This window comes from Tupaia chinensis, unplaced genomic scaffold (genome assembly GCF_000334495.1).
Source record: "Tupaia chinensis unplaced genomic scaffold, TupChi_1.0 Scaffold000402_1, whole genome shotgun sequence".
Classification (NCBI taxonomy): Eukaryota; Metazoa; Chordata; class Mammalia; order Scandentia; family Tupaiidae; genus Tupaia; species Tupaia belangeri.
In genome coordinates, this window is record NW_006159904.1 from 961,146 (window position 1) to 972,408 (window position 11,263).

An 11,263-nucleotide genomic window follows, 5' to 3' on the forward strand; every position below is an offset into this window, starting at 1 on the left:
CTCTTTTCGTATGTGTGTGTGTGTGTGTGTGTGTGTGTGTCTCATGAGTACATGTACATTTTGCAATTAAAAAGAAAAGAAAGAATCTGATACTTATTTGTTAGTTTTTCTTTCTTTAAGCTAGAAGTTCAGTGGAAAAATAAAGTCTCTTAGAAGAAAGTTACCGTTAGAATTAGGCAGTTCATAAAGAACATAAAAGATAATATTTTATTTTTACCAAACATCAAAACATTCTTTTTGGAAAGTCATTTGAAAATGACGGCCTCCTCACAGAACAGGATGGGTGCAGGGACTGGGAAAAGTGAATTTCGGAATCAGAAGCCAAAGCCAGAGAACCAAGGTGAATCAGAGCTACTTGCTGTTCCTGATGGTTGGAAGGAACCAGCCTTTTCCAAAGAGGACAATCCCAGAGGACTTCTGAAGGAGAGCAGTTTTGCAACCTAGTTTCCAAAGTATAGAAAGGCTTATTTGAAAACGTGTTGGCCATTAGTGCAGAGAGCATGGAATGAACATGCTAATGCAAACTTGGACCTGATCTAGGGCAGCATGAGTGTACTACAAAGACGACTTGTGATCCATATATCATGTTAGGGCCAGAGACCTAATAAAACTGTTAGCAAGGAGTGTTTCATTTGAACAGGAAGTAAGAATTTTTCAGTATGACATTCATGTGGCGTCATTATAATAGGTTCTTTGGTAAGAAATAAAGAACGATTTGTAAAAAGAAGACAATTGCTTGTTGGTCCCAAAGCATCTACATTGAAGGCATTGGAACTCTAAACAAACTGTTACATTATGGTTCAGGAGACGCACTTTCAGTCACTGGACCTTTTAGTGACGTAAAGAAGGTTCGAAAAGTAGTCCTAGATACTGTGCAGAGTATTCATCCAATTTATTACATTAAAACTTTAATGATTAAATGAGAGTTGGCAAAAGATTCTGAATTACGATCACAAAGTTGGAAAAGATAATTGCCACATTTCAAATACAAAACTGTGAATGAACACAAAGAACCAAAGAAGAAAGCTATGAAGAAAGAATATACACCTTTCCCACCAACCACCGCAGCCAGAAAGTCAGATTGATAAAGAATTCACTAGTGGTGGGGCTAGCAGGTGGAGTGGTGGTTAAGGTGCTGGACATTCCCACATGGCTGACCACAGTTCGAGTCCCGGATCGGGTGACTTCCTTTCTCACTTTCCCTCTCTTTCTGTGTCTCTCTCTCTGGTCAAATTAAAATAAATGAATGAATAAATAAAATTAAGTAAATAATTCTTTTTAAAAAAAAAAAAAAAGAATTGGCTAGGGGGGAATACTTTTTGAAAGCCAGTCAGAAGCAACAGACAATGGAAGCAATTAAGACTAAATAAACAGAAGCTCTCAGTAAGAGACAAGAGGAAAGAAAAAGGCTTTTATTCCACCTAAGGAAAAACCGGTAGTGAAACCTAAAGAAACTTCTGTGACATGGCCACCATCAAGGAAAAAGTTAAGAAAGCAACGAATAAGGGGTCGGCAGGTGCCGTGGTGGTTAAGGATGCTGGAATCCTACCCGGCCAAATGTGGTTCAAGTCTCGGATATGGCAGCTTGCTTTCTCCCTTTACCTCCCTCTCTCTCTCTCACTCACTCTGTCCCTCTAAATAAACACATAAGTACAGGAATAAGAAACTGGGAACTCTGGAACTCTTATAGCTAAAGAAGTTAAGCATAAGATGAAAGCAGATGAAAAGCAAAAAAGAAAAAAAAAGTAATATACAAAACCCTCTGAACTACAATATATGAAGCTATCTCCTTTTGTAAGGGATTTTGAGACAGGGTATTAGTTGCCTTACTCATGAGTAATAATACTCTCATTACTTTTTTCTGTATTTCTTCTATTCATAGAGCAGTTTTCTTTCTGAATATAAATTATTATATTCTATTTTTTTTGAAAAACAAAAACAAAAAAAAAAACTCTCTGTGTACATTAATCACACCTAATCAGTTCTAGACAGATTTTGCCTAAGCATGAATTTAGGAGGAATTTTTTATATATATATAGATCTTTATAATATGACATCTATTAAATCCAATATCTGATGCAAAAGAAACATATCCTTTTTGATCTGTACATATGTGTTGTTATCTTACATCTTTATGAAATTTTAGTTTTTAAAACCGAAGTTCATGTTATTTCATTTGGTTCTTACCATAACCCTTGGAGGAGGCAGTGCATGTAATACCTTCTTCACAGGTAAGGAAACAGATGCAAAGAGCTAACTAAACTCACGTGACTTACCAAAACAGTATCTATACACTACATCAGATGCCTGTGCAGAGGAAACTGTGATGCCCAAGAAATCACATTTTTAAGAAGATTTTATTTTTGTTAGAAGTATCTTTTAGGGAACCAGCAATTAATGTAATGGCTATGTCGCTGGACTCCCACGTAGCCGACCGCAGTTCACGTCCCAGACCCAGTGGCTTAAAACTCACGCTGGGTGCGTGTGCGTGCGTGCCCAAGATCCCGAGAGGAGAATGGAGGAGAAGGGATTGTGGCACGACTATCCCCTCTGGGGGGTGATTTCTCGCTTTCTGTCTCTACGTCTCTGTCTGTCTGGCGAGTGCACGCGCCCTATAGCGAAAACCTCTCAAAAAAAAAAAGTATCTTTTATAAAATGAACATAAAAATAAAGAGTGAATGTGATGTAGTGGTAACTAAAACTTAGTTGTCATGCAGGGATTATTAATAATTAGAAAGATAAATAGGCAGGTACCAGAGAAAGTAAATTGAGCACTAGTTACATACATTTTCTAATGGGGGAGGGGAGGGTGATGAAAGCTTGCATATAGGATCACAAGACCTATTCCAATGTTAAAGGTTCACTTTCACCATAAAAATACGGAGGGTTTTACATGTTTTTTTAAGGTTTCTGCCATAGGGAAGTGTACTTGTCAAAGAGAGACAAGAGAGGAAGTGTGAGAAATTACTCCTGGGGTGATGGCCACACCACAATACCTTCTCCTCCATTCTTCTCTCAGAATTTTGGGCACATATGCACATGCTCCTGGTGTGAGTTTCAAATTGTCAGTCAAGGACTTGAACTGTGGTCGGCCATGGCCATGTGGGAATCCAGTGCTTTAACCACAACTCCACCTGCTGGCTCTGAGGCATTTGCATTTTAATTAAAAGAATCTGTGGACAATAATAATAATACTAATTCGCGAGATTAAGCTCTGTAGTGCAGTGATTAAGCACTGTGTGCTTGTGTGTGCATGACTCAAATCCTGACAGGATAGAGAGATGGAGGATTATGGTGTGACCATACCTAATGAGGAAGAGGGGGATGCTCTCTTCCCCTCTGACAAGCTCACATGCCCTCTGGTAATTAAAAAAGTAGAAAATAGGACCAACTGGTGGCCTGATGGTTAAGGCACTGGATTCACACATGGCCATCTATGGTTCGAGTCCTGGACCTGGCCGCTTGCTTTCTCTCTCTCTCTCTCTCTCTCTCTCATGAGCACACGTGCCCTACAGCAAAATAATAATAGTAATAATAGTGGTAGTAAATGAAATTAAATAAATATTTCTTAAAAGTGAAAAAAATAGGGGATGGCAGGTGGCAGGAGGTCAAGGGTTCTGGACTCCCACATGGATGACCGTGGTTCGAGTCCTAGACTCGGCTGCTTGCTTTCTCACTTTCCCTCTGTTTCTCTTTCTCTCTCTTGCTCTGTCCTTCTCTAGTCAAATTAAAACAAATAAATAAATAAATAAATAAATAAAGTTAAATAAATAATTCTTTTTAAAAAAGTAAAAAATAAAAACAATCATGAAACAAAACTAGTAGTTGCTGCAGCAGTTCCAGTGGAGGTAATAGCAGGAGTAGAAAAAAGAAAAAGATAAACCCTTGCTTAATTTTTTAATTAAACTTTTTATTTTGAGATACTTAGAGATTCATTTGTATTATGTGCTGAATGTTTACATCTCCCCAAAATTCCTATGTTGAAATCCTCATCTCTTATTGTGATGGTATTGAGATACGAAGTTTTTATGGAGGTGATTAGGTCATGAAAGTGATGCCATCGTGTATGGGATTAGTGTCATAAGAAGAGACCAGAAAGCTTGCTCTCTCTGGCTCTCTCCTCTCCCACCACATGAGGACACAATGACATGATGATCATCTGCATTTCAGGAATGGTACCCTCGCGAGACTGGTTATGTTATAGTAGCCTTAACTAAGACAATGTGCTATTGTAAGAAAGAATACAGAAATAACTCAGTACCTTAGGCCTAGTTTCTGCCAGTGGTAACATCTTGCAAAACTGTAGTATCATATCACAACCAGGATATTTACATTGATGCAGGCCAAGATGGAAAATATTTCCGTCACCACTGAATCCATCACGTTGCTCTTTCATAGCCACACCCACTCACTTCCTTCCCACCCACCCATCTCTTTAACCTCTAATCTAAAAAATTATGATTTAAAGTATGTTATATAAATGGAGTCATACAGTATGTGCCTTTTTTTCACTCAGTATAATCATCTGGAGATTAATTTTGTTTTATGTGTCAGTAGTTGTTCTTTTCTATTGCTGGGTAGTGTAGCTTGGTATGGATGTAACCTAGTTTAACCCTTCAGCAGTAGAAAAATCCGTAGAAGAACTTCTTCTGGGTTTCCCAGTTTTTGGTTATTACAAATAAAGCTGCTATAAACATTTATGTACAAGTTTTCCTATGGAGAACGTAAGTCTTCATTTCTCTGAGTTAACTGTCTACGGGTGCAGTTGCTAGGTGGTATAGTAGTTTCATGCTTACTTTTTTGAAAAGCTGCCAAAATGTTTACCAGCCTGGCTATACTACTGGGTTGTCAGAAAAGTCATGATGTGTTTTTGCAACAGTTGGCATTAGTTTACTTTTGAAGTATTAGAGTCATTTGCATCTATGTTATTGCTGTGTCATTTGACAGCTAACAGTTCTAGCTTCATTCTAAAAAGAATAAATAAATAAATAAGTGATTTGGTTGAGTTTTGGAGATTTTACAAGTTGAAGATGGAAGACCAAACTGTACATTTGTGCCATATTTTACTGTTTTACTTTCATAAAGGGAAAAACGTGTGTCAAAATTGTGAAAAGTTGAGGGAACCAACAGTTAGCGTAATGGCTATGTTGCTGGACTCCCATGTAGTCGACCGCGGTTCGCATCCTGGACCTGGTGGCTTAAAACTCATGCAGGGCGCGTGTGCATGCATGCCCAAGATCCCGAGAGGAGAATGGAGGAGAAGGGATTGCGGCGTGACCATCCCCACTGGGGGGAGACTTCTCGCTTTCTGTCTCTCTGTCTCTCTCTGTCTGTCTGGCAAGCGCACGCACCCTATAGCAAAAACCTCTCCAAAAAAAAAAAATTGTGAAAAGTTGAAAAACCTCTCCAAAAAAAAAAAAATTGTGAAAAGTTGAATAAAGTTTACAGTAATGATGCTCTATAAGAACATCAGTGCCGATGGTGGTTCACAAAATTCTGTGATGGTGATTTTGATCTCAACAATGCTCCTTGGTCAGGGAGGCCCACTGAGGTTGATGAAGACAAAATAAAGGCATTGATCAAGTCAAATCGAGTTTACGTTACATGACACGAGAGATCATAGAAACATTGAACATCCATCATTCAAGTTTCATAACCACCTGAATAAGCTGGGATATGTAAGAAAGCTCAATATTTGGGTTTCTCATGAACTTAAAGAAGTTTATTTGACTGTGCATGTAAATATCTGTGATATGCTCATTAAATGTGAGGAAAACTATCATTTTTAAAAGTGACTAATAGTTGGTGATGAGAAGTGGATTGTTCACAACACAGTGGTGCACAAACGGTCTTGGTCCCCATGTGATGATTCACCTCAAATGATATCTAAGGCAGACTTTATTCTGAGAAAGGTTATGCTCTTAGTGTGGTGGGATTTTAAAGGTGAATTTTTTGAGCTACTACCAAGGAACCAAAAACCAATTTGAATGTATACTGTGGGCAGTTGGACAGTTTGGACATCCAGAAATGACATCCATCATCCAGAAATGTCCAGAGCTCATTGATTATAAAGGAGTTATGTTCCATCACAACAACATGAGACCACACACAAATTTGATCGTCCGTCAGAAATTATTGGGGCTTGAAAGGGATTTGTGGCCACACGTGCCATCCATGCCTGACCTTGTGCCATCAGACTTCCACTTCTTTTGCTTTCTTCGAAATTCCTTGCATGGTATAATGTTCAATTCAGGTGAGGCTGTAAACCAGCACTTTATTAATTTTTTTGCTGATAAAGACAGGTCCTTCAACAAACGAAGAATCATGAAGCTCACTGAAAGATGGCAAAATGTTATCCAACAAAGTGGGCAATATATAATCGATTGATCTTTTTTCTTTATATAAATAAATGACCTTTGAAAAACATAGAAAAAAATACATCATGACTTCTGACAAGCCAATATTTTACATGTACACCAGCAATATATATGCATCATCTAATTTCTCTGCATCCCTGCCAGCATATGAGATTGTTACTATTTTTATTTTTTAAACTCTGCTAGCAGCCACACACACATTCCAGAGAGAGAGAAAGAAAGAAGGAGAAAACAATTCCCAGATTGGATGTAGTCATGCCACTAATACCTTCTCCATTTTGTTGAGATTTTTGGCACACATGCACAGTCAGCCAGTTTGTTTTTCAAACCATCAGGGCCTGCATATGAACTGCAGGGTTGGCTATGTGTGATCTGGCTCCCTTTAATCACTAGTCCATTGAGTTGGCTCACTATTTTTAATTTTAACCATTCTGATAAAAGTGTATGATATTTCACTGTGTTCTTTTTTTTTTTTTTTGTCGGGGGAGAGATTTCTGCTATGGGGCACGTGTGCTCACCAGAAAGACAGAGAGAGACAGAGAGACAGAAAGCAAGACATCACCCACCAGGGGGAATGGCCACACTGCAATTCCTTCTCCTCCATTCTCCTCTTGAGATCTTGGGCACACATGCACACATGCCCAGCATAAGTTTAAGCCACTGGGTCTGGGACTCAAACGGCAGTCAACTACATGGGAGTCCAGTGACATAGCTATTATGCCAACTTCTGTCCCAATATTTCACTGTGTTCTAAATTCATGTTTCTATAATGGCTAATGATGTTGAACATCCTTTCAGGTTCTTATTTGTTACTCATATATCTTCTTCAATAGCTGTCTCTTCATGCTTTTGTGCACTTTTTGATTGGACTTTTTTCTTCTGTTGAGTTTCAAGAGCTCTCGTACAGAGAGAGACAGAGAGACAGAAAGCAAGACATCACCCACCAGGGGGAATGGCCACACTGCAATTCCTTCTCCTCCATTCTCCTCTTGAGATCTTGGGCACACATGCACACATGCCCAGCATAAGTTTAAGCCACTGGGTCTGGGACTCAAACGGCAGTCAACTACATGGGAGTCCAGTGACATAGCTATTATGCCAACTTCTGTCCCAATATTTCACTGTGTTCTAAATTCATGTTTCTATAATGGCTAATGATGTTGAACATCCTTTCAGGTTCTTATTTGTTACTCATATATCTTCTTCAATAGCTGTCTCTTCATGCTTTTGTGCACTTTTTGATTGGACTTTTTTCTTCTGTTGAGTTTCAAGAGCTCTCGTATATGAGAGAGTCTAGTCTTTTGTGGGATATGTGGTTTTCATTTTTTTCTCCCACTCTGCAGTTTGTCTTTTCATCCTTTAAAAAGGATTTTTTCTTAGAGCAAGAGCTTTCTTTACTTTCTTTTTCTTTTTTTTTTTTTAATAATAGAGAGCATGTGTGTATGCATATAAGAGAGAGATAATCAGAGAGAGAGAGAGAAGCATACTTGACTGAGTCTCATCACACTGCAATCCCCCTCCCCCAGTCTTCCAGCTCCCCAGGATCTGGAGTACCCATGTATGAGTCTGTTATGTCTTCAGGCTGTACTCAGGAATCTGAACTCATGGTCACCATGTGATTTCCAACCTTTTAGGGTATTTGCATTGTCACTGTGTGCCATAGATACTGAGCCAAGGTTTTCATTTTGATAATAACTAATTTTTTCCTTTTTAATGTTTCTTTGGTACCTAGTCAATGAACTCTTTGCCTGCCTCTCTTGATCTCAAAGATTCTCTGGCTTTCTCTCTCTTTTTAAATAAAAGTCTGACCCTCTTCATTTAAGCCTATGATGGATTTTGAATTGTTTTGTATAAGTTGAGAGTTTAGGCTGAGGGCTCCTTTTTTTTTGCCTAGGGATATCCAATTGCTCCAGCACCAATTGTTGAAGACTGTTCCGTTTACTAAATTGCTTCTGTACTTTCATCAAAGGTCAGTTGAGACAAAGTAATGAAAAATAGTTGAGATGGTTAGTATACTAATTATCATGATTTAATCATTATATAAAGTAATCTTATATAGAAAAATCACATTGTACTACACAAATATGTACAATTATTTTATGTCAATAAAGAAATCAGTTAGGCATATTAGTGTGGGCCTACTTCTGGGTTCACTGTTCTATTCCATTAATCTGCATCTGTCCCTCCACTGATACAACATGGTCTTCATTACTGTAACTATATAATGTTTTGAGGTCAAATAGAATGATTTTTTTTTTAATTCTTCATTTTCAAAATTATTTTAGCTGTTTTGCTTCCTTTTCCATATAAATTTTGAAAATCTTGTCTATGTCTATTGAAAATCTTGCTGGGATATTGACAAGGATTGTGTTAAACCTGTATGTCAATTTGGGGAAAATTGACATCTTGACTATTCTTGAGTCTTCTAATCCATGAACATGGTATATGTCTCAATTTATTTAGACTTCTTTGAGTTTTTAATCAGTATTGTGTAGTTTCTGCATACATGTCTTGTGCTTGTTTTTATCGGATTTATGCCTCATTATTTCTTTTTTTGAATTATTATAAATGATACTACTTTTTTTTCTTTTTTTCTTTTTTTTTGCTATAGGGCGTGTGCGCTCACCAGAAAGACAGAGAGAGACAGAGAGATAGAAAGCGAGAAATCACTCCCCAGGGGGAATGGCCACGCTGCAATCACTTCTCCTTCATTCTCCTCTCGGGATCTTGGGCACGCATGCACATGAGCCCAGCATGAGTTTAAGCCACTGGGTCCAGGACGCGAACCGTGGTTGGCTACGTGGGAGTCTAGTGACATAGCCATTACACTAACTGTTGGTCCCGATATTACATTTATAATGTCAATGTCCATGTGGTTAATACTAGTATAAAGAAATAAAAGAGATTTTTGTATATTTACCTTGTGTCCTGTGACTTTACTGAACTCACTTATTAGTTCTAGGCTTTTTTTTTTCATTTTGTAAATTCCTTACTTTATTATTTATGTAGACAAATATATTACCTAAAGGTATGGATTTTTATTTTCTGTCTAAACTATATGTCTTTTCTTGCCTTATTACACTGATCAGAACTTTCAGCACTATATTGAATGAGTAATGAGAGTGAACCTCCTAGCATTATTCTTGACCTAAAAGGAATATAATAATTTCTTCACTAGGTATAATGTGTTATTTAGATGCAGTTTATCAAGTTAAAGAAGTTTCTCTTTATTCCTATTTTTTCTGAAGGTTTTACTGTGAATGGATGATGATCTTTGTTAGATGTTTTCATCTGAATCGATTAATATAACCACGTAATTTTCTCCTTCAGCCTGTCAATATGTGGATTTATATTTATTTATTCTCAAATACCGAATATAGTAATAAGCCTTTCTTTTTTATGATTAATAGTTATTTCATAAATATAGTCTTAACTCTATTTGTTAATATTTTATTAAGGATTTTTTTGAGTCTGTATTCATGAAGGATACTGGTCTGTAGTTTTCTTTTTTGCACTCCTTGTCCAATTTTGGTATCAGGGTAATACTAGCTTTATAAAATTATAATTGATAAGTATTCCCTTCTATTTCTATTTTCTGAAAGAGAATAGATGGAATTTGTTGATTCTTTACATGTTTAGTAGAACTTTCCTGTGAAACTATCTGAACTTAGATTTCTTTTTTGGGAATTACTAAAATTTTCTTAATATTTTAAGGCTATTTAAATTATTTCATAGTTGAGTTGTAGTGTGTGCTTTTTCTAGGAACTGGTCTTTACATAAGTTGCCAAGTTTATGTGTGCACTGTTATTTGTAGTCTTTCTTTCTTTCTTTCTTTTTTTTTTTTTGAGAGGTTTTTGCTACAGGGTGTGTGCTCGCTCTCCAGAAAGACAGAGAGAGACAGAGAGACAGCGAGAAATCACCCCCCCAGGGGGGATGGCCACGCCACAATCCCTTCTCCTCCATTTTCCTCTCAGGATCTTGGGCACACATGCACACGCGCCCGACGTGAGTTTAAACCACTGGTCCGAGACTTGAATCGTAGTTGACTACATGGGAGTCCAGTGATATAGCCATTACGCTAACTGCTGGTCTCTATTTGTAGTATTTCTTACTGTTCTGATGTTCATAGAATCTGTAGTGGTATCTTCTGCTTCATTGTTTTTCCTCTTTAATTTTAACTCACTTATTAATTCTAGGCTTTTTTTTTTCCCTTTTGTCAATTCCTTACTATATTTTTTATGTAGACAAATATTTTACCTAACGGTATGGATTTTTTCCTTTCTAAACTATATGTCTTTTCTTTTTTTGCCTTATTAGACTGATCAGAACTTCAGCACTGTATTGAATGCACAGAAGGCACAGGTACTTGCTGAAAAGGGGTGAGGGGCAGAAAGGGAGAAAGGGAGAAAGCACCCCCTCCACCATGGTGAATGGTCATGTTGTAATCCTTTCTCCTCCATTCTAACTCCTTTTGGGATTTTGGGAATGCAACAAACATATGCCCAACATGTTTTTTTTAGCTGCCAGGTCTGGGACTTAAACCACACTATTGGCCGTGTGGGATCCAGGTGTCTTAAACAACATGCCACCAGCTGGTCCTGTTTATTTCTTGCTATCAGAAATGTGTGACTTCATTTTCCTTTGTCAGTCTTGACAGACATTGGCCAATTTTATTGGTTCTTTCAGAAAACCAACTCTTGGGCTGGCCCCATAGTCTAATGGTTAACATAGTTGAATCCTACATGGTTGACTCAGTTTGAATCCCAGGGGCTTGAATAATATGCTGGGTATGTATGCATGCATGCCCGAGATCCCAGCAGGATTGAAATGGAGGAGGAAGGATTGTAGCATGACCACACTCCACTACGGGGTGCTTTCTTCCTCTC

At 37.8% G+C, this 11,263-nt stretch overlaps 1 pseudogene; it reads left to right on the forward strand.

Annotated features, from left to right (window-relative positions):
* The first annotated feature begins 255 nt into the window (after positions 1-255).
* LOC102485481 (KRR1 small subunit processome component homolog pseudogene) lies at positions 256-5,608 on the forward strand (annotated as a pseudogene).
* Positions 5,609-11,263: the final 5,655 nt, after the last annotated feature.